Consider the following 7,278-nt stretch of genomic DNA (forward strand, 5'->3'; position numbering starts at 1 on the left):
AGGGGATTGAACCCCTGGCACCTGTGACTGCTTGCAGGTGCTTTAATCCGCTGAGCTACTTGGCCGGCCTTAGAAAATATAACTTTACATAAATGATAATAGGTCTCATGAAATAAAGATTGGCAAAAGTATGCATGTGATATAATATATAATGATGTTGGGAAATGTAGCTATTTTATTTTATTTATTTATTTATTTATTTTTTTCTGGAACCGGGGATTGAACTCAGGCCCTTGTGCTTGCCAGGCAAGCGCTTATTCTACTGAGCCATCTCCCTGGCCAGCTATTTTATTAAAATGTCTAAAAGATAACTTTTACTAAACTGCAAATTATGTGAAAATGGTTCAACATTGTAAAAAACACATTCACCAGTCTGTAAAAATATATCTTACTATAAAGTACAGCCTCAAATTGAAAAATATCCTTTGTTACACAGAATAGGGAATACATACTCCAAAAATATAAAACAAAACTAGTGGTAAAACCCTTACAACAAACAAAACATATTTGGATGCTGATAGAATACCCATCTCTGACAGGACTAAACAAACAAACAAAAAAAAAAGGGGGGGATACAAAGGAAGGATCATTTTGTATTTGTATATACAGAATAGTTAGGCTAGACATACAGCTACTCTCACTTAATTCAATGAGAAGAAATATTTTTCGTAATAGTGTTTGGACAGGATATCCTGTCTGCTTCTTGTACTATGGATAACCACTAAGAAGATAACAATGTATAAGGTATTAATTATTGAAAATGTCCTATTAATGTTTTTTAAAAATATTTATTTATTTATTTATTTATTTATTTATTTATTTGTTTATTTTGTGTGTGTGGCCAGCTCAGCCCACAAGGGGGCAGGGCTGGCTGGCATGTGGTGCTGGGGGATTGAACTGCGGCCCCTGTGCCTTGCTTAGCCTACCTTGTTCTAAGTAGGTGCTTTAGACCACTGAGCCATCTCACCAGCCCCTATTAAACAGTTTTGAAACTGTCTCATTGATAGTTGTTTCAAAATAAAATAAACAACTAGTAAGAAAAGATTATGTCAACTCAGTATTTTTATATGAAACATTACAGATACATATGCCAGATATTTATAAGTGATTTATTGAAACACACACACAATTATTCTGTTTAAAAAATAAATGAGACAAAAACATACATGTATGTACTTTCAAATACCTGCATCTGGGATTGTATTTCTGGAAAATTTTAGTTATAAATATTGACAACAAACTTCTTGTACTATTTCTACAGATCTCTACTACATGAAAAATTTTCACAGGATTTTAAAAATAGCCTTACACATGTAGTTTCTCCCTAGTGCAACTTTCTTCATGTATTTGACATATGTGTGTGTACTGAAAGCATTTCCACATGGCCTACATAGGATTTTTCCCCAGTGTGAATTGTTATTTCTACAAAGTGAAGAAACAGCATCAAATTCTTTTCTTACACAGGATTTCTCCTCAGTGTGAGTTCTTTTATCTATTTGACAATATCTATATGTATTTAAAGCTTTCCCACATTGTTTACATACAATGGGTTTATCTCCAGGTGAGTTTCTTCATGTCTTTGTCAATTATGTGATCAAACTTTTGCACATTATTTACATACAGTTTGTCCCCAGTGTGAGTTTTTTTATGTTTTTGACAATCACCACTTGCATTAAAAGCTTTCCCACATTCCTTACATATATATGGTTTCTCCCCAGTGTGAGTTCTTTCATGTACTTGACAATTACTGCGTGTATTGAATGCTTTCCCACATTGCTTACATACATAGGGTTTCTCCCCAGTGTGATTTCTTTTATGTCTACAAAGTAAGAATTTACTAGCCAATCCTTTTCCACACTGCTTACATACATATGGTTTCTCCCCTGTGTGACTACTTTCATGTATTTGACAATAAGTGCATGTACTGAAAGCTTTTCCACATTGTTTACATACATAGGGTTTCTCACCAGTGTGAGTTCTTTCATGTACTTGACAATAACTGTGTGTACTGAAAGCTTTCCCACACTGCTTACACACATAGGGTTTCTCCCCAGTGTGTGTTTTTTCATGTATTTGACAATAACTGCGTGTACTGAATGCTTTCCCACACTGTTTACATATGTAAGGTTTCTCCCCAGTGTGAATTCTTTCATGTACTTGACAATCACAACGTGTGCTGAAAGCTTTCCCACATTGTTTACATACATAGGGTTTCTCCCCAGTGTGAGTTCTTTCATGAACTCGGCAATGACTGCGTGTGTTGAAAGCTTTCCCACATTGTTTACATACATAGGGTTTCTCTCCCGTGTGAGTTCTTTCATGTACTTGACAATAACTGCGTGTACTGAATGCTTTCCCACAATGCTTACATACATAGGGTTTCTCCCCTGTGTGACTTATTTCATGTCTTTGGCAATCATAATGTGTGCCGAAAGCTTTACCACATTGCTTACATACAAAAGGGTTCTCGCCTGTATGATTTCTTTCATGTTTCCTACAATAGCCCTGTGTGCTGAAAGCTTTCCCACATTGGTTGCATGCATAGGGTTTCTCACCAGTGTGAGTTCTTTCATGTTTTTGATAATCACCACGTGTGCTAAAAGCTTTCCCACACTGCTTACATACAAAGGGTTTCTCACCAGTGTGGGTTCTTTCATGTCTTTGACAATGACTATGTGTGCTGAAAGCTTTCCCACATTGTTTACATACATACGGTTTCTCACCAGTGTGAGTTCTTTCATGCGTGTTCTAAATGCTTTCCCACACTGCTTACATATGTAGGGCTTCTCCCCAGTGTGAATTCTTTCATGTCTTTGACAATCACAATGTGTGATGAAAGCTTTTGTACAATATTTACATACATAGCGTGCCTCCCCAGTGTGAGTTCTTTCATGTATTTTACAATAGCGGTGTGTACTGAATGCTTTCCCACATTGCTTGCATATATAGGACTTCTTCTCAGTGTGAGTTCTTTCATGTACTTGGCAATGACTGCGTGTTTTGAATGTTTTCCCACACTGCTTACACACATAGGGTCTCTCCCCAGTGTGTGGTCTTTCATGTATTTGACAATAACTGCGTGTACTGAATGCTTTCCCACACTGTTTACATATGTAGGGTTTCTCCCTAGTGTGTGTTCTTTCATGTATTTGACAATCACAACGTGTGCTAAAAGCTTTCCCACATTGCTTACATACATAGGGCTTCTCCCCAGTGTGAGTTCTTTCATGTACCTGGCAGTGACTGCGTGTACTGAATGCTTTTCCACACTGCTTACATACATAGGGTTTCTCTCCTGTGTGAGTTCTTTTATGTACTTGACAATAACTGCTTGTACTGAATGCTTTCCCACATTGCTTACATACATATGGCTTCAGCCCTGTGTGACTTATTTCATGTCTTTGGCAATCATAATGTGTGCTGAAAGCTTTACCACATTGCTTACATACATAAGGTTTCTCCCCAGTGTGAGTTCTTTCATGTACTTGGCAATGACTGCATGTACTGAATGCTTTCCCACACTGCTTACACACATAGGGTTTCTCCCCAGTGTGAGTTCTCTCATGTATTTGACAATAGCTACGTGTACTGAATGCCTTCCCACATTGTTTACATGTATAGGGTTTCTTGCTTGTGTGACTTATTTCATGTCTTTTACAAGCATGATATGTGGTGAAAGATTTATAACACTGCTTACACAAAAAGGGCTTCTCACCAGTGTGAATACTTTCTTGTACTTGGCAATTACTGTGTGTACTTGATGCTTTTCCACATTGCTTACACACATAGAGTTTCTCCCCACTGTCACTACTTTCATGGGTTTGATCATCAATGCGTGTGCTGGAGTTTCCCAAAGTTTTCTTATATAGAAAAGTTTTTTCTCTAACATGAATTCTTTCACTAAGGTCAGAGTAGGATTTCCTATGTTGATCGCATTGATAGGGTTTCTCTGTGGCCTTTTTCCATGCATACTTCTGAAAGTACTGGAAACTAATGTGTGTTCTTCATTTTCATTACATTTATATAGCTTCTCTCCAGATCTCAAATATTCACATGGCTTTAGTGCAGTGTGAGTTATGCTGGGCACATTTAGTGACAAATGCCCAATCAAGGGTATTTTACAAGAAAAGCTTTTAGCTGGATTTAAACCAGCCTTTTTTATGTCCAACTTAGCATCTGAAGTCCAAAGGAGTATTTCTTCATATCGATTACAAGCTTTATATTGATAGAAATTCTCTACCTCTTCATTTCTGTAAATAAAGAAAATCACATGAATAAAAAAATAAATAAAACATCACATGAATAATTTACTAGAACAAATTCTGGTTTTCTGCTTTTTTCTTTTCTTTTCTTTTTTTTTGTGGCTGGCTCAGCCCACCCTGGGGTGAGGGGTTGGCATAATATGTGGTGCATGGGATCAAACTGAGGTCCCTCCGTGCTTGCTTAAGCTTGCTTAAGCAGTCACTTTAGACTTCTTAGCTATCTCACTGGCCTCACAAATTCTGTTTTGATGCCTGCTAAGAAATTTTCACAATGAATTAATTGAATGCCCCAGAAGGTATCTTCAAGACAGCCATTTTCGAAAAAGTAGTGGACCAGGGAGATATCTTTGTGGTCTAAGTGCTGCCTGGCAAGTACAAGGATCCAGGTTCAAACCCTGATACCACATACTGTGCCAGCCCTGTGCCAAACTGGCCACTGTAGCCGGGTATGGTGGTGCATGCCTGTAATCCCAGCACTGCGGAGGGTGAGACAGCAGGATCACTAGGAGTCTGAACTACATAGTGAGACCTGTACCAAATAAATACAATATTTTTTAAAAAGTAGTATTAATTTGGGAATTTTTAAATTGGTATATTTTTCATTACATAAGGCTTAGTTTCATTTTGGACAACTGGTACCTAAGTGTATCATATATTGACCATTTCTCATATTGTTTCTCATCACTTTATCCCTTCTGTCTTTATTCTGTTCATCTTTTCCATCTCAGAAAAGTAAAAAAAAAAAATACTTTCTCTATCACCTCTCCTTTTTTTACTCCCTATATTTTATACTTTGGGTTTCTAATATAAGAGAAACCATATGACATTTCACATTCTGGGTCTGACTTATTTCTCTTAACATGAGATGAAGATCCACCCAATTTTTTTTTCCTTTTTTTTTTTTTTTTTTTTTTTTTGCGCGGAACCGGGGATTGAACTCAGACCCTTGTGCTTGCCAGGGAAGCACTTATTCCACTGAGCCATCTCCCTGGCCCCCTACCCATTTATTTTAATAAATGACACCATAGTCATCTTTATGGCTGCTTACATAACACTTCTTTTTCTTTTCAGTGCTGAGAATTCAATACAGGTCTTAGCATTGAATATATCTCCAGCTTTTTCAGATCTTATTTTGAGAGAGATATTCATCAATGATTAAGTTTCTTGGCTGAACTTCAACTTGCCATGCTGATGAATCTGCTTCTAAGAATACTGGGTTTATAAGAATGTGCAATCACACTGATCCTATCAAAGAATTTTTTTCATCTACACATTCAAAGATGGACAACTAGGCCATTTCCATGACTTAATTATAACAAATTGTCCTACTTTGAGTATGAGTATGTATGTATGTATCAGTATAATATGATGATTTTAACTCTTTTGAGAATATACTCAGGACAATATGTCCAGATCAAATGAAATTTCTATTTTCACTTTAAAATATATGTTTACTGATTATCTCAGTACTTAACATTCCTATCAACAATGTCCGAGGGTGACTTCTAAGAATTGTAGCATATGAAAGGACTCAATTCCTAGAAGATGGCTTGAAAACACTTATTATTACAATTCTAGCATTCATTTGCACTTCAAATATTACTTCAAGGTTATCATTTTTAGATACTGAATGTCTCATGTATACATAAACAGATACAGTGAAGATGGGTTCCAGTCAAAACTAAAAATGTATTCTCTTCATATACACCTATACACAATCTGTAAATGCAATTTCATAAATTTTCAAGATGTTGCTCATGAAAACATGTTTTTATATTTATATATCACATAGTGTTACTTGTTGCATGATTTCACTACTAACTCAGTTTTCTACAATGGGATATTTGTTTTCAGTTCTCAGATTATATATACTCAAGATGAACACATCTCTGGAGAATATTTGTGAGATTAATTAAATTTGAATGTGGTTTCATTTTCCTGGTTGTCATATTTCTTCTCACACACTGATTCTTGTGGAACATTCATTTTCCTTTTAAATGCAAATTACCTTAGATTTCTCCAATAAGTTTTGTACTCTTCTTCCACTTTCAGGTTATCCAAAGCTCTTCCTGAGATGTACAAACAGAAATGTAAGGAATCACTGTCTTGCTAAATAAAAATGAATAGATTCTGATTAGATTCATGGTATAATGGAACCAGGCTTGAGGCATTTTTCAAAAAGTTTTCATATTCATTTCATTAAATTGCACTGATGTGCAAGAAACAATGTATTCTGATTTTGTAAGTGTGAATGTTATGTTATCCTTACCTACAGCAGCCATGTTCCTAAAGTTTTCTCCCATCACATCTCTGTAGAGCTTCTTTTGGGATGAATTCAGGAAAGCCCACTCCTCCATAGGGAAGTTCACAGTCACGTCCTCAAAGGTCACTGCCTCCTAAATGATCACATATATATTTTGTGAAGGAAGCTTGAGACAGCCTGGGATGTCTCAACTTCTCTCATAAAAAATTGAATTGGTAGCCAGATGTGTTTGGTGCATGACTGTAATTCTAGCCCTCAGGATGCTGAAGCAGGAGGATTGCCATGATTTCAAAGATGCCCTAGACTACACCATCAGTTGAAATTCAGCCTAAAATACCTAGTGAGAACCAGTCTCAGACACCCACTACCCACCTCCCAAAAAAGAAAAGAAAAGAAAAAGAAATAAAAGAAAAAGAAAGCTAACTGGAGGCTGAATCCTTCAACTATTAACTCTGTGTTGATCATCAATTCCAAATGTACACACATTTTTTTAAGGAGTAATTATTATGCTAGGTTGCCACTCATTGCTAAAGTCACAGCAGAATAGGAGAACAGGCTCTTCTGCTGGGTCAGTGGAAGGATATCAGTAGACTGTTTCTAAATCAGAGCCCACAGAGGGAAACTGTAAGATCAATACCCACAAATCACTGGGACAGGTGAATGACTCTGATAGATCACAGTTCTCTTTTTTCAAATCTTTATACTATGGCATTGAGTTCTTTTTTTTTTATATAGTGCTCAGGAGGCACACTG

The 7,278-nt window shown here is 36.5% G+C and overlaps 1 pseudogene; it reads right to left on the reverse strand.

The window, feature by feature from the left end:
* Positions 1-1,496: 1,496 nt before the first annotated feature.
* LOC111815437 lies at positions 1,497-6,619 on the reverse strand (annotated as a pseudogene).
* Positions 6,620-7,278: the final 659 nt, after the last annotated feature.

The sequence above is a fragment of the Octodon degus genome, unplaced genomic scaffold (genome assembly GCF_000260255.1).
Source record: "Octodon degus isolate 3935 unplaced genomic scaffold, OctDeg1.0 scaffold00016, whole genome shotgun sequence".
Taxonomy (NCBI): Eukaryota; Metazoa; Chordata; class Mammalia; order Rodentia; family Octodontidae; genus Octodon; species Octodon degus.